Source organism: Anthonomus grandis, chromosome 3 (genome assembly GCF_022605725.1).
Source record: "Anthonomus grandis grandis chromosome 3, icAntGran1.3, whole genome shotgun sequence".
NCBI classification, from domain to species: domain Eukaryota; kingdom Metazoa; phylum Arthropoda; class Insecta; order Coleoptera; family Curculionidae; genus Anthonomus; species Anthonomus grandis.
The window spans coordinates 14860071-14885419 of record NC_065548.1 but is presented as its reverse complement, the minus strand read 5'-3'; the positions used below and the strand labels follow the sequence as shown (position 1 = coordinate 14885419).

Below are 25349 nucleotides of genomic sequence, written 5' to 3'. Positions count from 1 at the left end.
TTGAAAAACTAAGATTAACTCTTATTTAAACTGTTCTTCAATAACAGCGTAAACAATCTACAAAGTACTTTCTGTACCCTTGAGAAATATATGATCAAGATTTATTTTCAAAAAAAGCTCTTGTCATTGAGCTTCCGCTAAGAAATAAAACAAAATATATTACTTAGATATATAGGGATGATAGAATGGTAGATAGTGATATAATTATAGGGTTTGAGGAACCTATATGCAGTCGTGTATTTAAAAACAAGTCGGGTATTAGAGCTTATGACATCAACAATAATAAACATAAAACCAGTACAGACTTCTGTAGGAAGACTCCATAAACCAGTTGGGTCTACTTCCTGGGGATAACGTTACTGTGTTCCAAGTTAAAATTATTCTCGGCGTTAAAATATGAACAATATGAACAAATTTGGATACCACAGCATAGTTTGGTCAATCTGCTTGGGTAGCAGAGCCAATATTAAGGCTATTAGAGTCTATAAGGTAAGCTGTTAGCTAGTACTGGACTGTATAAAAGTTCTTAAGGAACTAGTTAAGGAGCTGCAAGGTTTAGCTGGTCTAGGTGTCGAGCCACTCAGGTAATACTGATAACAAGGAAGCGGACTCCTTTACTACTTCCAAAACTAAAATCAATCTCTTAGACTACTCAACAGTACCTGGAAACTGGTACTTAAGGTGCCATCTCCATACCCTAATAGGGAAAAGGGAAAAGTTTAGTTAAGTTAAAGAAAAAAAACCTGCAGATCAAGTTATTGGATAGGACATTTAGATATACACATGATCTATCTATCTCCGCTAGGTTCAAATATCTGGGTAATACTTACAATTTAACCAGTGACTTAAGACCTCTTTATTGGCTTTTGCAATCTTATTGACCTCTGGTAACTCTCGGATCTATTAGGAGTATTTATAGGCACTGCAGCCCCTTTGACTACTCACTGTCCTAAATTTAAAAATTCAATTTAATTCAAACATAAAACAGTACTTTTAAAACTTACATCATTTTGCTCAAGTTTTTTGAAATGTCCGAAAATCCTATTCAGATAGTTTCATTTACCTTACATAGACATACTCAGTAGATAGATAATGTAGTTTATTTGGTGATTCCGCCTGTTTCTGACTTCAAGTGTCTAAATTTAAATTTTATTAATGTCAGGATTTGCATTGGAGAATAAATACAAAGTTTAGTATATCATAATTTCTTTAAAGATTAGGTTGTAGGATCCATGGTTTAATGCACAACTTTTATTTAGCATAAATTAATTGAATTTTATAGATACATAGGAATATTTTTTTTTTGGATTATCCAAAGACAAAAGTTGAACTATATTATTTTAATCACTTTCAGTATGGTGGATTTTAAGATGTATTGAAGGTAATAGAACATGCACGGTTAAAACTCATAAACTCTTTAGCTGCGAAAGGACTTATATCAATTTTCAGATATTATATCGATGCTTGATTTAGTTTTAAAGTAAACATATTTTCTAGAATTTGAATATATTTATATAATAGTTCTTTTTAATTTTCGTTTAAATATTGCCGCAACTTTATTGTAAACAGTTTTTTTAAATATTTCTTTTCCTTTTTTATTATTATTTTAAGTAAATTAAAATATATTATTAAACGTTAAATAATATGTTATAACACAATATTTTCTTAATGCCTGTAACATAAATAATACGAAATAATCATTTCAGATATATTCAAAGAAACATTTTGGTCTGAATATATCTGGTTTGATTATTTCGTATTATCCTTCGAGCAACACATCCAATTGCCTCTTTTTACTTATAAATAAAACAAAATATTATACAACATGACTAAATAATATTGGAAAAAAATTGAAAATTAACTAACGAATAAAATATCATCGGCTCAATTACTTTTTACTTTAATATTTAAATTTAACACGTGTTTTTACATAAAATATAATTTTTAATAAGTAACCTCTCATAAAATTTTCAAGATAAACTAAATTGCAGACCCAATTAAATATTTTCCAAGAAACCCTAACGAGCTTAGCGACTCCGTAGAATTTTTAATTTTTTGCATGCAAAATTAAAAATTTTACGCCCCAGACCTGCCACAAATGAATTACATCCTCTCTTTAAATATCCTCGGCAATTTTAATAAATTATGAAATGCGCTTCTTCGTTTTTTTTTCTCATTACTTCTGCTCGCACTGATTCGTATTAATGTAGATATTTATAAAATGAATTAACTGCTATTAAAGTCGATCTACGTTTTATTAACTGCAACTTAGTGAAACCCTTAAACGGGATTTTATTATCAAGATCAGGCCATATTATATCCTGTCTTACATAATTTATATTTTTTATGAAAAGCATCCTTTTTACTTCTACAGGTAATATTAGTACTACCTCATTCATAGAAAACTGGACTATTATATTATACAGTATTATGTCAGGTTCTGAGTAATTGACGTGATATTAATCAGGTTTATGTACTATTTGCTTTAATTGGTTGATGTATTCATTTATTCAAATAATTACAAATGAACCGTAGTAAATATATTTCACCAACTGAATTACTCCAGTTAAATTTGATATATTAAAAAAGCTCTATCAATATCAATCTAACTTGCCATAAATCTAAGTAGCAAAAAGGGCTTTCATTGTCTAACACAAATAAAATCAAAGACACATACACCGATTCATGATACTATCTCAGCAGTTTCTATTCATGTATTTAAATTTGATGTACATTTATTCGCCGCCATCAGTACACGCGGCGAAAAAAAGACGCACTATGCACGGCTCTCCTGCATAATTTGACAACGCTGGTAGGGTTTTATTTAAGTGCACACCTGTGATTTTGTTCTCCATTGTATTTGTGTAGGTTTGATTAAGATGTTTAATGGTTTCTTATTTTATCTTAAGTTTTATTATATTTTTTTAATTAAATATAAGAAATGTTTTTCTATATGACATATTATAGAAAATATAGGTTTTGTACCTAAATTTTAAATACCAAAGAGACAAACTTATTATTTTAGGCTTATTAGACATCCTTTTTACTTAAGTTTAAAGAAGGAAGAATCGCACCCATTTAAGTTATGCAATTTTTTTTCATTACCAAGGTTTTAACTCTACTTTTATTTTTGTATAATTTAATTTATTTAACTAAAATGATTAATAGATCACGTCCATATTTATTAGAATCAATACTTTTCATTTAATAAATAATTATATTTGGTTACTATTATTACTGAAATTATAATTATATCTCTATACCAGATACATCAAGTAAATATAATTAATCTTTTGCAGTTAAATGCTGGGTTGAATAGATATTTTTGCACATTAACAGCTGATCCCCATAGAAAAAAAAACTATTTATAAATTTAATAAAAACTAAAAATTTTTTAAAATTTTTACTCATTTATGTTACAAGTTTGTTTTATTTTTCATGCATGTCATGCTCAATTTATTTTAAAAATATTACATCTTTGTAATTAACGGCTTTTAAGACAAATACTACTTTTATTTTTGCTAAAACTATACAAGTTATACTAGTAAGAGACAAGGAACCTTACTCAAAAATTTTTTTAATGCAATTTACTATTTAGACTGTCAAAAAGGTTTTTTTTAGCGGACGTTCCACGTTACTTGTGAAATAGTAGTTATGTATTAGGTTATAAGCGATATTTAATTTAGTTTCTGGTTCCTCTACTAAAGAATTTTTTTAATTTGCCCTTTGATCAAATGCTAATTTTAAAATTTTGCCGTTAAAATTATATTTGAAATATTTATTAAGACAAAAAGATATTTTGCAAAAAATCCCTTAAAATTGCGGCTTGAGAGTGTATCTAATACCAATTGAAATGGGAATATTAAAACGTTACTTTTGTAGATTATTCAAGTACAAATTATTATAAAAAAATATTTGTCGTCAAATATGAAGTATTGTACTTACCACCGTTTATTATAAACTATCTACGTAATGGATTATACAAAGTCTAGGCAGAAACGTACCTGAAACAAAATGATTTTCGTTAACAAATTTATTAGATTTATAACTAAAAATAATGATTTACTTATTTATTTTTAATTAATATTTACTTACGAAATATCTTAAAATATAATTTCTTTTACCAAAACCGGAAAGAATGTCCAAGCTTTACTAAACGACAAGTGAAAATAAATTACGACTCAGAACAGACCAAACGGAATGGCAGTGCTAGAGCATTAGGACTGTCAACGTAAATCTGGGTTTGGGATTAAAAGCATAAATTTTCGTTATTTATTATACATTTTATTTTACAACATAAAGAGCTTATAACGATATTGGATCTTAAAAAACTAGGTTTCTCCATGAAAAGGGATTTATAGGTAAAAATGAATATAACAGTATAAGTATAGGCATTAATATAAAATAAAATACAAACATGTAAGAAAATATTTTTAATGGATTTTCTTTAATTTAATATTACGATAGTAATAGACATTTAGTGAAGGTATATCAGAACCGTTACTGAAACTCTTCGCAAATATTAGGACACATTAATATTAAGATGGCAACATTGATAGTCAAAATCGTTATATTTATTGATTACTTATAAGCAGGAAAAACCATTACAGGAGTATAATAAGCATCATCAAAGGCAAAAATTGTTGAAAAATATACTTTTATACTTTCACACTTTGATGCAGTTGCGAAAATCAAGGAATTACGGTTTAAAGTGCTGGACTCATTTCTGATCAGATCTCGCCTCAAGCAACTTCTTCTTATATGCCAATCTAAAAATTGCGCTCGAAGAAAAAAGATTTTCTTCAAATGAAGAGACTTTAAACTAACTTAGACCCTTATCTTCATTAACAATTGTTTTACAAAGAGAGATCCAGAGTTACTATTTGGGTGAGTTAAAGAGGTGGCAGCGTTGTTGGAAAAGATGTCTATACTTACTAGTATACTAGGTAGAAAAATTAAAATAAATGTAAAGAAAAATTATTTTCTTAGGTCATATACTTTTTAGACCACAATCTTATAAAGCACCTAAATAGTAAGGTGTTATTTTATTAGTCGTTGCATTACAGTCTACTAGTGCCCTTAACGAAACAATACCCATACTGGATAATCACATGTATTTCTTTAAACGTTTTAACAAATATTTGCATCATTAAATCTTTTAAATCTGTGCCAGAAAAACAATTAAAGTTAAATAATGTTCACCTGGAATTTTATAATTAGCGACCCATTTAACCTTCTGCCGAATGAAACAGTAGGGAACGAAAAGATTCATTAGTCGTTTTAGGTCATATTTGTTCTGCAAATAGCAGTAAATTTACATGAAATAAACCGACAAAGAGTAAAATGTAAGCCAATGAAATACCGAGAATTAGTGTGCCTTTAGGCTTTTTATAAATAAAGTATTATCTCATATAAGAGAGCTTTATAAAATGCTAATTTTTATAATCAATGCATGTCGCAGTAATGAAACAAACGGGAAAGCTTTTTATTACTTTGTCTTTTATTGGAAACATTTTAGTTTTATGATCATAAGCACTCATAGCAGATCTCCTCTTATTTCCCAATACTTTATCAACTATTAAAAACCATATACCTCTAATATTAGAAGGATAATGTATAAGATAATGTTAGAAACCCGATTATGGTTCAAATATTTATTAATGCAAATCAAATCATAAAAACCTTTTTATTTTGTCATGGAAAAACATCATATTTTTCATTATTCTTTTACAAATGTAAGTATATGTGAGGCATAAAAACACAATAAATAAAAATTTAAAACTGTAGTAATTCAGGTAGTCAACATTACAAGGTAGGTTAAGGTAGATTAGTTCATCACAAATAATCATTATTATAATAATATCAGCATTAATAAATGTGTTTATCATAATCATTACAGTATCATTCATAATTAAAATAATACATCTTTTATTATAATTATTATTAAAAAAAGTAACTGAAATTTCCTAGAAGTTTTAGGCACAGTGGCAACGTCGAAATACATTAATTTCATCGTAGCCAGACTTGACTTTTACTTACGCTGAATTTTGATGAATGAATTTCTAAACTACAAAGTAAAAGAGCGACGTTGCCGATATGACGGAAAATGAAAGTGGCAAATTCTATGAGGATATATTATGTATATCCAGGATAGAAATTTACAATACAGCTTATAGCAATTATTTAGTAATAAAGCAATAGTGTGACAAAAATTCGCGAAACGCACGAATTTAAGTCGTTCTAGCCTATCTTTGTGAATCCATGGATCAAATATACTCAACAAGCAAGCTTATCAAGGACCCTCGAGAGACGATTTCATATAAATTAATGCGATTAATTATTGTCTTATTTCTGTTAATATGTTATTTGGTGAATTGCCATTTTGATTACGTAATTGTATTTTTCTGCTTCTGGTTAATGCGAGATATAATTTTATAGTATCAAAGGTTCTACTAAATGTAAAAAATACAAATCATTAAATAATAACGTTTAAGAAGCGTAATATAATATATAAAAAATATCTTTATAAATTATTTTTTTTTATAATTTTATTATGAATGCCAATGCATGTCATTTTTTTCATAATATATTATAAAAAGATAACAAATGAAATGACATATAAATAAAGATTACTAAGAAATTAATCAACTTAGTAAAATTAACATAAAACTATACTTATATAGAAAACTGCTTATGGTATATTTGCCAAGTTTCTCTTATATCAGATAGATCACCATACTTAAATAAATCAATGTGCGCATTAGTTATCTCTCGTATTACATTGTTGCAAAAGATTAATTGAGTCGACATTATTAAATTATTTCAAGCAAAATAATAATATTTGATGTAAATTTACGACATGCCAGGGATTCAACCTTAGCAAGAGAATATTGTCAATACATTTAGATGAACATTGAGTTTTAAAGAATAATAATTTAACTGTACATGCGGATGTAGATCTTTAAACAATATGTTTATGTTCCTTTATTAGAGAAAATAAGCTATGTGTTAATACAGTCAACAAAAGATAATAAACTATAAGTGTTAATGCCGAAGTTGAACCACTTGTTTTATAAAAACATAGTGCCTTAATAATCTTTATATGGGTGAGGTTAAAAATAAAACAATATCATTAAAGAAAATAGAAAAAAGCAAAGAGCCTAAACTTTTAAGAAGTAGCCAAAAAGATCTTTCAAGAATACCCATTTTAAGATAACTTTATTGACGACGCACGAAGTAGTGCCAATGATAAGTTAAATTCAGTAATTTGAAAATAGTATCTTATTTAGACCTAGTACCAAATTGATAGTTCACATTCTTCTAGAGATATGCCTAGATGGTAGGTATATAGTATCCGCTTAGTTTAGCTAGAGATCTTAGAACGGTGACCATTAAAATAATGTTGAATCGTTGAAATAACGATCTTATCTGGGGAAAGCTGTGAAATACGACAATTTTTTGAAAGGATTGGCAATGCTTCACATTACGAAAATAGACTTGTAGTTCTGTTTGCTACATCTGCATCGCCAGTTTTGCGCACTCGACCTTTTGTATACAGGGTGTCCGCTAATTAATGGTACATGGAAAAACCAGACTCCTGATATAAAAATATTACGATTTAACTATATTTACCTATATCCAAAAGTTGATATTAACTGAGATACAGGGTGTTAAACTTAAAACTTTTTTTTTGTTTTTCCCCAATAACTTTAACAAACGTTAACTTTTTTTCACAAAAATTTGTAATTAGGGGTTTTTTAGGTCGAGAAATTCATTTTTTTAACAAATTGAGTGTACAATGTAGGGGGCGCTGTCTGCGACATCTTTTTCTCTTTCATAAGGTCATTTTTCATAACTTTTTTGTGTTTAACTGTATTTAAGTTTCTATTGAAAATAATACTTTTTTCATATTTTTTACATAAAAAAGGTATACTAAGTTGAAGTCGCTCAGAGTTACCGTTTTGGAGATATTTGTATTTAAATTATTTAGTGCACCATGCAGTCGACCCCGGCTGAATAATTAATATAATCGGGAAATAATTTGCTTTTTTAAAGTAAGCTATGAGAAAGCAAATAAACTTTAGAGACGCAGTTGTTAGGAAACCGCCATGTTGTTGTTGTTTGTTGATTAGTTTAAAGTTGTCAGAAAATATTTAATTAGTGTTTTCTGTGATTTTGCATCCAGTTTACTGTTTTGTTGAATTTTTAAATTTTTTGTAAGTTAAGAAACAATGCCGAGGCACAATCTTTTTTCAAATGCCGAAATGAGGGATATGTTGTGTGTATATGCGCAGGCAAATTTTAATGGACGCGAAACCTATAGACGATATTCAGAACTCTATCCAAATCGAAGACAACCTGATTTCAAGATCTTCAAAAATCTTTACGATCGATTAGGAGAAACAGGTACATTTCGTCCTAGACGGAATTCCGCAGGACGCCCGAAGGTTATAACTCCAGAAAAAGAAGAAGAAATTCTGGTCCGCGTGGCTGAAAATCCGGAAATAAGTGCAAGACATGCTGCTGCGGCAACTGGAGTAGGCAAGTCATCTATTTGTAAAATATTTCACGAAGAGGGTCTTTATCCGTATCATTTCACTCCTGTGAAAAATTTATTAGAAAATGATTTTGCGCCCAGGATAGAATTTGCCCGTTTTTGCCGTGCCCAAATAAATGCCGACCCCATGTTTCTGAATAAGATACTATTTACTGATGAAGCAACGTTTACACGTAGAGGCATTTTCAATTTTAGAAATAAACACACATGGGCATTACAAAATCCACATTCAGTACACGAACGTTATTTCCAACATGAATTCAAAATTAATGTATAGTGTGGTATAACCGATAATCATTTATTGGGCCCTTTCGAACTACCGCCCAATTTAAACGGGGAACTCTACCTTGAGTTCCTAGAAACACATTTACCAGATTTTCTCGATGATATTCCGCTGGACATAAGGCAACATATGTATTTCATACAAGACGGAGCGCCAACACACTTCTCTAGAGCTGTCAGAGATTACCTGAACAATCGTTTTCCTAATCGCTGGATAGGTCGTGGGAGCCAGAGGCCATGGCCGGCGCGAAGTTTCGATTTTAACCCGCTGGATTTTTGTGTATGGGGCTATATGAAGTCGCTCGTTCACAAAGAAATAGTGAATTCCAGACAAGAACTATGGCAGAGAATTTTATATGCTGCACAAAAGCTACGAAACGAACAATTATTTTTGAAAATTAGGAGATCTTTCAGCAAAAGAGCTGTTAAATGTATTGAAGTGAATGGTAGACATTTTGAACAGTTTTTGTCAAAAGCAGATCTATTTTTTTACTAAATCTCGTCACAGTTTCAAAATGGAAAAATTATCAGTCGCATAGTTAAGTTTGTTTTCGTTAATGTTATTTTCTTTCAATAGATTTTCTAGTGTCATAGTTATTTTAAATAAAATTAATTAACTGATAATCCAATTTTTGTCTGCATTATTCTCAATGACTTATACTAAAACATTATTTATGATATAAAAAATGATTGGTAAAGAGTAACAAGACATTATTGCTTGCTTAAGCTGCTGTACTAAATAATTTGAAGGCAGATATCTCGAAAATGGCGACTCTGAGCGACCCGAAAGTAGTACTATAGACACCCTGTATAATAAAGTTAAAGGTTTTTAAAAGGGCCTTACTAAATAGATGTGCGCACTGTCTAACTAAAAAACTAAAAATGCTGTCGTGATCAATTTATATCATGTAATTTTCAACACCTCGCCATCTGACTAGATTGTTTGGATCTATATTATAGATTATTATCGGGACGGTATACACACGACCAAAAAAATTCAATTAATCATGTATAGTCCCTATACTTGAAAGTCTGCTGGTAAAAATATTTAATGAAAATAAACAAATTTATATTCTAGGAGATTTTAACATTGAATTATTAATTGATAACGAAAATGGAAGGATTTTATTGTCATTGTTAAAGTCATCCAATTTAGTTCAAACCATATACAAAAATACCGCAACAACAAAAACATGTGCAAGTTGTATAAACAATATTTTCACCAATGCAGAATATATTGAAACATTGGTATTTGAAAATTTTGTGTCGGATCATACAGCTCAGAAAATAAGTTTTAAAATAGATTGTTTACATAAAAACCCTTTACAATATAAACGTATCTTTTCACAAGAAAACAAGGCTGATTTTTTGAGTAGTTTAAAGGAGCGGGATTGGGCACAGGTAAACTGTTGTAATGTGCAAGATGTAAATATTCAATGGAATACATTTACGAATAATTTTAAGAGCCTGTTTAACCAAAGTTTTCCTTTTCGGGAACTAGGTGGTTGAAAGAAAAAAGAGATATATAAAGGTGTAGAATGTAAGCGTAAAGTAGATATTTTATTACTGTTAAAAACCCAGAATGATACTTTTAAACAAGCGTATAGAGTCGAAAAACTGAAATATGACAGCTTATTAGTTAACGCACGTGCCAAGCAATATGAAACCCGAATTAAGAACTCGGACAACAAATCAAAATGTATGTGGTCTATTTGCAAGGAAATAAATAACAATATGGGAGACAATATTGTTAAATTAGAGGGTGAGCCAGAAGAAATTGCAAATATCTGTAATACATTTTAAATTTCTATTATTCCAGATCTATTAAGTTCCCTAACTAAAATTCCATTAAATTCTTTAATTGAAAAAAAAAATTCTAGGTCAATGTTTTTAAGTCTCGTTACACCAGAGGAAATTAGTGACAAAGCGCATAGGTTAAAAAATAAAAATAGCAGTGGAATAGATGAAATCTCAACAAGTATTATTTGAATAGCAACTTCTGAAATCAATAATGTCCTGTGCTATGTCATTAACAACTCTTTTAAATATGGAATATTTCCGGAAAATTTAAAAATTGCCGAAAAAAACCCACGCTTTAAAAAAGGAGATTCTGATAATTTTAATAATTATAGGCCCATAAGCCTATTACCGGGGTATTCAAAAATTTTCGAAGCAGCTATGAGCACAAGATTGATTAATTTCTTTACTTCCAATAACCTGTTAAGTGAAAATCAAAACGGTGTCTTAAAAGGCAAATCAAGACAAACTGCTATATTCGCATTCATTAAAAACATTGTAGAACATTTGGAAAATGGTGAAGTTGCTCTTGTAAGGCTTTTTGATCTAATCAAAGCGTACGATTGTTTGAATAGGTTAATAAAAAAATTAGAGAAATATGGCATAAGGGGAAATGTAATAGAGTGGTTTAGGTCTTACATTAATAACAGAAAACAAATAGTAAAAATATCAAAGGGTGGGAAAACAGGTTATTCTAAATGTGTATTTAATGATATAGGAATTACACAAGGCAGCATACTTGGTCCGGTATTATTCATATTATTTATTAATGATCTTGATCTCTTAATAAATTCACCTAGCCAGAAGATTGTTAAATATGCTGGTGACACTAACCTTATTATCACTGGTAAATCATTAAAAGATTTATTAAATAAAACAGAAGAATTCTTTGACATGATCACATACTGGTTTAATACAAATAGGTTAATTTTAAACAAAGAAAAAACAAATATCATAATGTTTCGAACAAAACAATGTAATATACAAAAGCCTTTGCAAATGGAATTTGGCAATAATGATTTAAATGTAAACGAAAATTCCAAGATGTTAGGTTTATATACCAATGAATACCTTAACTGGTCATACCATATAAACCAGCTAATAAAAAAGTTAAGTTCTATTTGTTTTGGTATTAGAAGAGTTGGAAAATACATGAATGAAAAATCCTTAAGAATCTTCGCTAAAAAGTTGATAAGAATTATAAAAAAATGGGTTTTCTTCAAAATTGTAGGTCAGTCTTTAGAGATTTGGGTATAATGACCGAATACGCCTTATATATTTGAATGTTTAATGTTTCTTTTCAAAAACCAGCATCTTTTTCAGACACAAACTGTATAAATATAACACAAGGACAATAAACTTTAGGTATCCAGTTCATAAACTTTCACTAACAGAAAAATCTCCACATTATGCATGTATAAAACTATTTATCTACCTACCAAAATACATAAAAAGAATTGTATCAGTTGGAAAATTTAAGGCTGCAATTAAGGATTTGTTAGTAAAGCTGGCACCATACTTTCTCAGAGACTATTGTACTTAATCCTAATGCATGTTTTTGTTGACATTATTTCATTTAGAAACGTATCATCCATTTTTCTCTAAGAGACCAAACGAAAACAAAAACAAAGGTAAGGACACAAAGTCACGGTCTCATCCAATCTATATAATTTCTTAAAAAAAAAAAGCTTAAAAGCTACACGTGTTTCGCTCCTGTCGGAGCATCATCAGGCCTAGACCTACACAGATCACATTACAACGGAACCACGTGTAGCTTTTAAGCTTTTTTTAAGAAATTATATAGATTGGATGAGACCATGACTTTGTGTCCTTACCTTTGTTTTTGTTATTATTTCATTTCATGTACAGTATTTGTAATTGTTATGTGATTTGAAATAAAAATATTATTATTATTATTATTATCATTATTATTATTTTAACAGATTTGGATATAATGTTTTATTATATAGTACGCTGATAAACTACACAGCATACTCGCCGTGCCCCTTCTTTGCATAAAAAGGGTACAATGGAATTCCACACATATACAGTCACAATGCCTGTCACATCCAATTCCAATACTGCCATTGGACATAAATCGTGCAACACCCCGTAGATCGCTGCCCGTAAGGGTCAGATTCGTGTCCGAGATGCCATCAGAATCGTATGGCTTTAACGGCACCATACATGACTCCTTTTAATTGCCGTATCTGTTGTTCCTTTATAGTGTGAAAACGGTTGTTTTCCGCTTGAAAAGGTATTTCGTTTGTACTAATTAGCGATTAGTACTGTCATCTTTTTTTATATTGATACGGTAGGGTCTTGGAAATAGCTCTAAATGTATTACCATATGCAAATATACGATCTTATTGGATTTTAGACAGTTGTTAATGTGCAGCTGGAAATTAGTTGAAGAATGTTAAAAACTTTAATTTCTTTCTATTTACTAATCCAGGCTGTAAAAAATATTAATTTGTATTAAAATTCTTGAGAAATTAATAAAACCTAAATTTTTATTTATCTGTGATGCGGTTCTCACAAGGAAACGTAAACTATTTGATTCACCAAGAAATTTCCAGCTGTTTCAGTAATCACGGTGAAATTCTAAAAATGTTTAATTTCTGACAATTTTTTAATAAGTAATTTGAGGATCATTGTCCGATATCGATTTAACTTAGAGAGGGTAAAAACTCATTTATTATTGCTATTTTACCGCCATTCTTGATTGAAGTTATTACAAATTACGGTCTATTTGCTAGGTAATTTTCGTATTTTGCTCGGTATTCGTGAAGAATATTTTAGGGAATTTTATTTAAAAAAATACCAGGTGATATAAAATATTATTGCAAGAAAAATAAAAGACAATAAATGATAATATGAGAACTTTAGTTTGGTTATTGAGTATTGTCCAAAAAGTCCTAATGTGTTAAGCATGATGGAAATTATCCCATTTTTCGACAAAACCATAAGCTTCTTTATTTAGTAAGCCTAGTTTTTCTATACAATGTGATAAATATCCTAACTATGATTGACGTAACTATTGATTATGTAACTCTTTTTAAATTAAAAAGATATTTCTGAAAGAAATTCGTAAACTTTTGATCTAATTTCTTAATGCAATAAATTTTCTAATATTTACTATCAAACTTTTAAGCTTACAAGAACATACTATAAGAAAATATTATTCAGCTATTAAAATTGATGACGCGCTGGCGTTTTTGAAGTACTTTACTAAGTGGGACAAAGAGAAGAAAATTAATTGTAACGTTTTTATTATTTCATAATTCTGTTTCTTTTTCTTCTTATTTTGTCAATAAAATTGTACTCCTTTGTAACACACTTATTAAACTTAGTTGAAACTAACTAAACTGAAGTTGAAAAACATAGATTGTATCTAGAAAGTTTACCAAGTGATACCAACACACAAAATAAATTATATTGCTATAAAAAAAAAGGTGAAACGCAGTGTATATAAATCTATTTCAAACAAAGAATCCTAACTAAGTTACATAACCTGATTTTGAAGTTTGTACATAAACTGGAAGCAAATACTACTACAAAAAGGAGACTGATACCTTAGATGAACATAATCAATACGGAAGGCTTGGAAAATGTAGTAAACGATTTTAATTAGAAAGTTAACATTAAAGATTCAAATGATAATTTTATTCTGCCATGTCAAATGCCTCCTATTTAAAGAAAACGAAAGAAATGCAGAAACTGGTTTCAATAAGTCCAATGATGATTGTCCGATGTCCGATTATTTCAAAGATTTTACATTTCCAACTAAATAAAATAGAAAACTGTGGTTAGACTCGATTTCAGAAAATGAATTATATCTTTCAAGCAATCAAAAGTATTTTTTCAGAATAAAAGAATAAATAGAAAAATAACCCTGCAGTTCGGTTAGAAATAACCAGAAGATCTAATTTTGCTCATCGTCATTATATCTGGATCATTATATTAATTTTATTTTCAGTGCAGTATTATTATCTTTAATGATAGATAACCTTTTAAAAAATTATTATTATTATTAAAAAAAGAAAAATGCGATTTAATAAATTATTAAAAAAATATTTGACAGGAAGTGTAGGCAAAAAGTATAAGGTACCGTAAAGACAATAATTTGGTCTAAATAATTACCATTGAAACCATGCGAACTATGTTCCATTGTCTAAGAAAATATCTTCTTGAGCCAAGCTACATGCATGAGAATAACTGTTTACGGTGACAAATAAAAGTTATATATTATGAACTGAACACACTGAAACAATATTTATTAACATAATCTTCATATTTATTTGATGAAAATCAATATTTTTATTTAATATTTGATAATTTTAATTTGTACGAAATATTTTTCACATTAAATAACCAGTACCAAATTATTTTTATTATAGGTAATTTCTGGTTTTAAAAATGATTCATCTTAAGATTTTTGTATAACTGTTCATGTAACGGAACTGCTTGATAATCTCTCCGGTTTCCTGTACCTACGTTATTTAAAATCGCAGTTATTTGGTGACTTTCTACTTTATGTCATCAATAAAATTATGTCAATTCAATTCATAAAAATGAGATAATTTTACCAACGTTTTTTAAATCCACAAAAATGTTTCTTTTTAGGAGTTTACACAGCACATCCATTAACCCGTGCACTCTCTCTAAATATTATTTAACTAACGGCCACTTAAGGTACTTATTTAAGCAAGAAACTACTTAAGTAATAGCGAAAGGATGTGCTCAGTATAATGGGAAACCTGTTTTCAACTGGCAAAAGAAGTTTTATGACCTTTGCAGAGCACCGGTATACTATTTGATATGCATGCAGAAAGTTTAATGTCGATTTGACTAGAAAAAGCAAGTTTATGGTTTGGATTTTAATAGATTTTTTCTGGATTTATGTATGTTTGTTTGCTATTGGGTGTTCCTCTGACGTATAATGTTATTTTTGCTTACTCCTATACTGCTTATAAGGCTTTTATGAAATAAATCATATTTAGATAATAGAGAGTAAATAAACACCCTTACGAAAAAGAGATCTGTAGACGTCACAATACGTTGGCAACACATACATTGGAATAATAAAAATAATTAATTTGCATTTCGATGTGAGAAGAAACTTGAAGTATTAAATATATAGAAAATAATAATTTCGCAAAAGACTTATGTCAGGATGCACATGAAAAACTTGGCAAAGGGAATCTAGGTCTCTGGACTTTCATTAATTTAAATTAAATCGATCTAACGGAAATATATAATGCAGGCTAATACAGGACAGCAAGATGCTAGAAAGTCATGAATAAATAATATAAAGACATCCTTTATGAAAAAATAATTTTTCTGATTTACAAATTGGAAGGTGATGATTGTGCTATTGTATCGACTAGAAGTTAAAACGCTTACATAGGGCACTCATGCCATTAAGCTTTGTATTATTTATGACGTGTGATTTAGTTTCTTTATATAATCAGCTTCCCATTTTCCTGTCAGTTATCACATATATTGAAAGTATCAGTACCTATTCTATGTGATGAATAGAATGGATAAAGAATTGATACTTCTATGTTGCTCAAATAAAAAATTGTTGTTTGAACAATAGTCTTATGTTGGCCGTTAAAATATAAATTTCATGTTATTTAGCCTGTAGGACTAAATATAACATTATCCGAGTCTAGAGTTGGACACAGTTAAAAATACTTCAATAATTATGATGAAATAAAATGCATGTTATTAAGTGGTGTGAAATACTTATTCTCAAGGTACATGTAATTTCTATACTAATGAAATTTTACTAATACCTTATCCAGTTTTCTCAGAAAAAAAAATTTTGGCATTTATTTGGCGTAGACTTAATGAGATCAAAACTTGATCTGTGAATAATTGAGCAAGATTGTTGATATCTTTACTGAAAATAATTTTTTTAAATTATTTTTCGAATATTCTTGGTTGGATTTGGAAGTCAAAAGATTGTGTTAGCCATTTTAGAACTTCCTCTTTATTTGACATAAATCATTCTTTCACAAGTTTAGCAGTATGTTTCGGTTTGTTATTGTGTTGAAATGTGAACCTTACCGGCATTTCGCATTCAGCGTAAGACAAAATTACATATTTCAATATGGTACGATCAATCCTTGGTGCGATCAGTTTAGTGGATTGAGTCCATTTTCTTACTCGAAAAACAACCCTATTTATATTGCTACCTATGGGTTTAAATGTATTAAAGACATGTTTTACATTTACTTACTGTGCTTCTTCACTCCCATAAGTTTGACTCATTACTAGACAAAACCTTGTTCTAATCTAATGGCGGTGACGCATCTTAAAAATAATTCTATTAATCATATTTTTGCTAGTCTCCTTTTAGAAAATCTGACGACTACTAATTACCGCTGAACAGTTTAAGAGGAAACTTCTGAAACATCCAACTGTGCCAAAATTTGATTTGCAGACATTCGCGGATTATTTCGACCTGAACACTTAATTTTCCTTTTTAACTCTGTTGAAGTTTTTCATTTATCCATTTCTCTTAAGGGTGACAACTCTTTCGCGTAGCTAAAAATTGTGAATTGTTCTTAAATCCATTTGTTTGTTTACATTAAACGACTATATTAGTGTTTTATATGAGCCATTACTAATAATCTTCTCTGAAAAAAATATTTGACCATCTTGACTGATTAAATAACATTGTTAACACAAAAATGCCGTTAGCTACAAGATTAAACTGATGATCAAGAAGTTCTTTGAGTGACAAATATTATTATTACTTAGTGTGCAAAATAATAAAACTAAGAAAAAGCAAAATCTCAAATTTTATTTGTACCTGTATTTTTTGATATTAACTTTTAAGATCTGACGAAACTTCTCATCGCACTATTAAACAAAAAGATTATGTTAAATTTCTGGGTATTACGTCAGAAAAAAAATTATCTTCAGAATAGCATACCGCGTAGGAAAATTGCATTTTTACAATTAAAAATATGTATTGTACTTTGGATACTGTAGAATCATATTATTATGGATATATTAGTCAATGCAATATGAATATATTATAGCTTATTGTGCAATATCGTATATTTTAAAGTTCTTAATCTTTCTCTCAATATATGAGAACAGAATTGTATGCACCATGGTTGGTGCAGACAATTCTGTATTTTAAGTGTCGTAGAAATACCTCAATATCTACAGCCAGTACACAGGCAAAATTTATAAATGATAATTGTATGTTAATTGCGCTTTTCGCTGTAATAATTGGTATGTAATTAAAATAGATAATAAATCAGACCATTTTTCTATTTTTTCCAGATGCTCCAGACAATAGTTCTGTGATCACTGCACCAATAACAAATAACTGTGTAAGGTCTGATATTAAAGTGGTTGTACCTTATTTTAACCCAAATAGTTCTTACGTTAGTTATGTATTAAATGCTTTCAATATAGTCATGATGGAAGCAGCAGATTAAGTAAGAAAACATCTGGTATAATTTCTAACCAGTGGGGATATAAATTCTGATGGTATAAGAAATTCCGACAAATTATATATTGCATTATTTAATTTAAAAAATAAACCATGAAAAGTTTATTACAGCTCTAAGGATTTATTATATCTATAATCATTAAGTAGTAATAGAGCTAAAGCCTACTTGCGTAAATTTTTTATTATTTTAAGCGCATTTTCTTAGTTTTTCTAAGAAAATATGTATTTTATTCTGTCTCACTTTTTTTGGTCTGAATTAGTATCAGTAACAAATTAGTTTTAATTTTAATACTGTGCTATTGGTACGTTTTTTGCTTTAATTTTTTTTTACGAATTTTAATAGTTGTGAAGAACTTTTATATTTCGTTAAATTAGTTTGAGTTTTTATTACTAACATTAAATTTTTTTCTTAAATTTGTTTTCCTTATTTGTTGCTTCGACATGGTACTTTTTTATATAACTTATATTATATTAGTTTCCTGTTTTTTTTTAAGGTTTTATCATTATATCCGTTGATTATTGAATTTTTGTAATATGGCAAACTTAAAAATGAGAAATTAAACAATGTAATATTTAATAAACTTAAGGTACATGGTCTTTCCCCATATGTATATTGACCCCCCCTGCAGGGGTAATGCGAAAAGTTAAAAAAAAAATTAATACAAAACTTTGGGGTTTTACTTTAAATTTTTGAATCCGATGTCAAAATTTTTTTTTTCGTTTAGAAACGTCAAATTTTGACAGATGATCGGTTTTTTCTTATGGAACACCCTATATATGACTTCATAGTTAAAAAGAGCCGAATTTTCTGATTTCAAATATATATATTTTAACTATGTTTTATTAAATCGTTTCGGAAATATCGGGCTCCAAACTTCGAAAAAATAATATATTGAAGATCTTGGTAGGCGCTGCATTGTTATTGTTTGACATTTATTAAACAATAAATCATTCAGATGACATTGTCATTTCTTGTTTGTTGACCGATAAATGTTAAAAAATGCCGTACAGTGATGAAGAAAAATGTGACATCGTCCGTATATTTTATAAAAATAATAATAACGCAAATGCCGCCAGAGAGGAATATCGTCGAACCTTTCCTTTACGTGCCATTCCGGCAAAAAATACGTTTAAAAATATAGAACGAGTATTTTGCATCAGGAAAACTCTACGAAAATAACGTCGGACAGTTCTTGTCGATCCAGAAGAAGAATTACATATTTTGCTATATTTCGAAGGTAGGTAAGTTTTTACTAATTTTTGAATACGCGTACTTTTAGATCTACGCTATCATGTTCGGGCCTTTGTCTCCCTCAATCGAATATTACTTGTTCAAACTTTAAGTGTAGAGCAAAGAAATAAACGGGTAGAATTTTGTCAAGAGATGCTAGTGCTAAAAGAAAAAGATAATAACTTTTTTAAAAAAATTTTGTGGACCGACGAGTGCACCTTTACAACCGCGGGCATTTACAATCGAAAAAATGTTCGCTTTTTGTCAAGAACACCCCCCGAATAACAAGGGAAATTAAGTTTCAAGGGCGGCAATCTCTACATGTATGGTGTGGAATTTTAAATGACTAGGACCTATTTTTTATAACGGCAACTTGACGGGAGAGAGATACCTAGAGATGCTTACTTATCAAATTGAAGCTAAACTTGAAGATCTACCCATAAGGCAATACGAGCAAATAGTTTGGCATGAAGATGGTGCCCCACCGCATAATGTGTTACCTGTTTTGAGATTTTTAAATGAAAGATATAACCTGTGGATTGGATAAACTGGGCCCATTGGTTGGCCACCAAACAGTCCAGACCTGACACCTCTTGATTTATTTCTGTGGGGTTACCTGCAAAATAAAGTTTACGAACAGAGAACTGAAAATGTCGAGGAGCTCCGCAGAAAAATTATTACCGCGATAGATGATATCAACCAAAATCATAGATAATTTATAAGGAATACAATACACAAAATTGAGCAGGATTATATAAACTGTATTGATAATGGTGGTGGTCATATAGAGTTATAGTTATAATTACGTCTAAATTAAAGTTTAACAATTCTTAAAATAATGTATCCTTGTCAACAAGAAGATGCTTAATATCACCTTAGTAATAATAAATCTTCTGTTTTTATTTATCGGGCTTATCTATATTATCGGGTCAAAGTTTGGAGCCCGATATTTTCGAAACGGTTTAATAAAACATAATTAAACTATATATATTTGAAATCAGAAAATTCGGCTCTTTTTAACTATGAAGTCATATATAGGATGTTCCATAAGAAAAAACTGATCATCTGTCAAAATTTGACGTTTCTAAACGAAAAAAAAATTTTTGACATTCGATTCAAAAATCGGATGTGAAAAATTTTAAGTAAAACCCCAAAAGTTTTGTATTAAAATTTTTTTTTAAACTTTTCGAATTACCCCTGTAGGGAGCGGTCAATATATGGAGAAAGACCCTGTACATCATGCAATTCGATTTATTTATTAAATATAGAAGAAACATTTTTAAGAAATTCATGGACTATATAATTCTTATAAACTAACAAGTAGACATACTTTAAACACACTATATACTTAAATATTATAACTTTTTAATATATCTAATATAATTGAATTAGTGAGTTTAAATTCTGGTCGCAATTTCAAAATTTAAAGCAAAGTTCATTGCCTAAGTCATAAAAGGCGCTTTTAAGCTTTGTACGTTTAATACACCTTCAATATTAAAATGTGAATGTGCAAATACCGTAAAATACGTTTAAAATAGGTTTATTTATAATTATATAAGACAAATTTATTTCAATTCCGTAAAATTTTATTTATATAAGAAATTATAAAACAATTTGTGTTCATGGTTTATACTCTACTTAAGATTTCTTCCTCCTAATGAAAAATATATGAAACATTAGTGCATGGGATTAGGTAATCATGTGTAGATAGTAAATGGAGTTTTTCAGAAGAAAATACTTGATTTCCATCTTGAATTTCTTTTGATTATTTTTGAGTTCATCTGGTTTATTGGTTTATTAAGTGACATAAATTTCTTATATTTAAATTATTATTTTGAATAAAAAAAAGTTGTTAGAGTATCTGAAGTCTTTGTTCCATAGAGTTTTTAAAAGAACATTTTGACAAGTAGATAGTTATCTTAGATTGAAATTATATAAACTGCCCAAAACGATAATACAATATCTAAGCATTGATTCCACCAAGGATCCATATGAAATTAGCAACATTTTTGAATTATATATTTTAAGGTATTTCACGCATTTGAAAAAATTAATAAAACAAATTTATAATTTCTTTATTAAAATAAATAACATATTCGTCCCATTTTAGATGTTTATCCAACATAACGCCGATGCATTTAATGGTATTAGTACAAAGTAATAATTTTTCCGATCACATACAATCACATTGCTGCAATTCTACAAATGAATTTGCAAATGGTCCTTGTGGGGAAAAATGTAGGAAACAATATTTTTGAACAATTAAGGTTAAGCAAGTTATTATTCAGCCAATCATGTACGCTCGTAAGACCAATCTTCGCTCTCTTATAGGTTTTTTCCCAAGTTTTTCCATGAAAAAGTAGAACAGTATCATCCGCGTATGAGATAATACTACAGTTTTAAGAAATGGTACCAATTTTATTTGTATATAGTAAAAGAGTATGAGTAAGTAACAGTGGCCTCAGCAACGTACCTTATGGTACACCACATTCTATTGTTTTAAGTACTTATTGTTTCATTAATTTTTACAGCTTGATTCTCAGTTTCTTTATTAAATCAAAAGGTCCATTTCAAAGTCTATTTTCTTCAAGTCTTTGGTATAAAATATCATGAGTGACAGAGGCTTTATATAAGTCCATCCAACTACTAATATTTTTAGTTTATTTTTATAATTTAAATTAATGTTATTTACTAGTTCATAAATTTGTACTTTTTTGACCTCTGAAGCCATATTGTTTCTCATAAAGTAAATTGTGTGTATTTAAAAATCTAACTAATTTCTGCTTTCGTTATATAAAAATTTAATAAATATTATTATTATTTTCATATGTATGCTATAAATTAAAACAGGAACATAGGTAAGAAACAGAAAACCAACTCATTGGCACTTTAAGTAGTTCTTCAAATGGATGTATTAGTCCTTTAACTTTTATAATTTTTATTTTTAAATAATCTACTTTAAATAATATTTAGTATTTGAGTATAGTTAGTACAGACACGTTAAGTACTAAAATAAATATTCTAAAGATTTCCTTAGCACATACAACACACTGTTTACATTTTCAATAAGATATATAAAATTCAGTTAAACAATAGGCGGACGATAATTTTAAAAGTACTTGTCGTTAAATAGCCAAAAACATGTATTTAAATACACACTATTAATTTAAATTATATTTTTGAAAATAGCTCTTTACTATTAAAAAAATTAACTAAATTACTGAAGAATTAAAGAGGTAAGAGTATAGAAAGAAACACCAAATAATATTTCCGTAGGCAACCATAAGCCTCGTAAACCAGAGAATGCAAAAAAGAAACATAAAATATACGAGGTCACGTTAATCAGAAGAAAGCAACCATCAACTGCAGTAACCTCAATTTCAACGTAATATTAAGTATTCGCACAGGAAGCGTAAGCAACTTTATTAATACAGCTAAATTCGAAAAAAAAATGCAAATAATGTGGTTATTTCCTTCGCTGTATTCACTGGTTTTATGGCTTCCTCGCTCTGCTAAAGGCAGCAAAAATTAAAACATATCGGTAAATTCCTTACAACCTTTAAATTTTTTTTTAATGGGTTTTCTTTGATAAAATTAAATAAAGCTTTTATAATGTAAAAATCTTCCAACCAAGTTTATCTTTATTTCCTTACTCAAATGTTAGTTTAATTAATTAAACTTTAAGTTTATTAACCCGGTTTCTTGTATATTTACATTTTACACCACTGGCACTACCAGTGGCGATGTTTTGGTCGAATGGTATGTCGCTTAACACCTGTTTTGCGTACATTATTTTTTAATTTAAAATGTTGTCTTAAGTCGGAAGGCCGGGAGGTGATGTAAAGCCTTAATATAGAAGAGCGAGAGCAATGCCTTCTCTTTAAGACACATTAAGTAATAGCATGGAGATCGTAAAATAAATTGGATTTAGCGATATAACATATGGTTAAATAATCATATGTTTTTGTGGAAATATGATGTAAGACATTAATGAAAAAATGTTACTTTGACTATTAGATCTAATAATAGCAGTAGTGCCGGTACAGTAAATTTGAGATCTTATGACGTTATTCTCTTTTGAAATATATTGCTCTAACTCTTAGCAAATAGTACAATCATGTTAATCGAAAAATATTGACACAATAAATTCACATAAATTTAAAAATAGCTTTGCAAAAAATTATCTTGTCATTGCCTTAAATTGTCTTAATCTTGAACCCTAATAAAATACCAAGAGAAAAACTCTATACGAATAAATTAATTTAAAATTCTAAGAAATCCAAGTTACATGCATACGTCATATAATCGATTAAGCTTGCTGCATCTTCAATTCCCATTATTCATTACTGCTGTACAACTTTTTAGCCACTTTTTCTCAATCATCAAAAATGTCCATCTCATCACACTTTTTTCTATTTTTATCGCCACGAAGGAACGTCGTTTGGCTCTAATATGTTTTTTATCCCCGGATCGCACGACAGCATTCTTAGAAATATCAGATCATGTTTTACCGCAGTAAATCAGTGAATATTGTAGAAATGAAAATTGCCGGTTTTTGTTTATGGCAGTTTGCTTTCAATTTCCTTATTATGGGCCATTACTGGCTCGATCGCGATTGTGTCTCGAAACTGTAATATTATTGGCGGTTCGAAGGACCATCGTCGATCGTCGCGTTAGGTACGGTCAAGGAAACGTAGACTTTCCGTAAATTATAGCGGGCGTTCTAAAATTATCATAGCCGACTAAGAGCTAAGCCATAGTTGGCTTATCTTCGGTTTATCGAAAGGCACGGCAAGAGAACTATTTGTTAAGAAATATTAAATTCATGATAATTTCAGCTATTACTTTACCTAATGTTAAATAGTTGCTTTTTAAGCTGGCAATAATGATTTGAATAATACTAAGTGAGATGGATTTATTACTTTATTGGTATCAATATATTCAAATTCAAACTCAAAAAACTTCTGACATAAGAATATTTATAAGTATTAAGGGTAGTGCGGACTGAACAGCTATTATACAAAACCGATAACACAAACGAACTAAAAGCGCGTATGTGGTGTCCAGCCCGTTAAATCATACTAAAACTTATATAAGTAAATACTAAGCACAATATTTTTTATTTTGAATTAATTAAAAAATAGATATATTAAGCCTCTTAAAATAAAAGCCAAAAAATAAAAAACTAAATAATTGACTAAAATACATTCTATTACCTGTATATCAAACGAGAGGATTGGCAGCAAAAACTAAAACATAGGCTGGAAATTAAAGGCATCACAAGGTTAGCAATGAATAAAGAGATTCTCCAGGATTAAAATTTAAGATTCAGTTAATGCCTGCATGATCGGCGAGATCATAAACTATTTATTGAAAAAAGTGATATAGAAATCAAGATGCTTTTCACAAACAAATTAGTTGACAATTTAATTGAATCAAATTTTTATAAATTATTGTTGTCATTGATTGTTAATATACTTATATTAGTAATTGGGAGTTGTAAGGAATCTTCTTAACATGCACAATGAATTTGTTTCAGAAAAAACAGGAAACTTGTTCTACATGTGAATTCCTAAATACTGAAATTATTTTTTATAGATAGATGTTCTTTGATGTGGAATTCTAAGCAGGTGCTGATTTTTTATATTGTGTGATTGATGATCCTGGTGAAAGAATAATTCCCTTAAATATGATGGCTGACCAGATTTAATTGCTTTATGAATTGAATTATACATATGAAATTTTCTTCTATTTCTTACAACATTTGAAATGAAATAAGAAGAAACATGAGTCCTATATGGTATCTTAATAGGAAAACGCTTACAATTATTTTAAAATTTTTGTATCGACCCTGACAAAAACACGGTTAAAGAGTCCAATGTCTCCATAATCTAGCAGTGACAGTACAAGGGAATTACAAAGCAAATATTCATTATTTGATGGTAAATGATTTTTGTACTGAAATAAATTTTTTAAACGCCAATAAGCAATTTTAATTTTGTTCC

The 25349-nt window shown here is 29.1% G+C and overlaps 1 protein-coding gene across 3 annotated transcripts in view; it reads right to left on the bottom strand.

Moving 5' to 3' along the window:
* The window catches only part of LOC126733709 (uncharacterized), a 193617-nt gene that overhangs the window by 108221 nt on the left and 60047 nt on the right, over nt 1-25349 (bottom strand). The window contains exon 1 of one of the 3 annotated variants that reach the window (XM_050437089.1): nt 3946-3963. The exons of the other annotated variants lie outside the window; for them this stretch is intronic. The gene's annotated coding sequence lies outside the window, so the exon portion shown is untranslated. Of the gene's footprint in view, nt 1-3945; nt 3964-25349 lie in introns of those variants that run through there. 3 annotated transcript variants of the gene reach the window in all.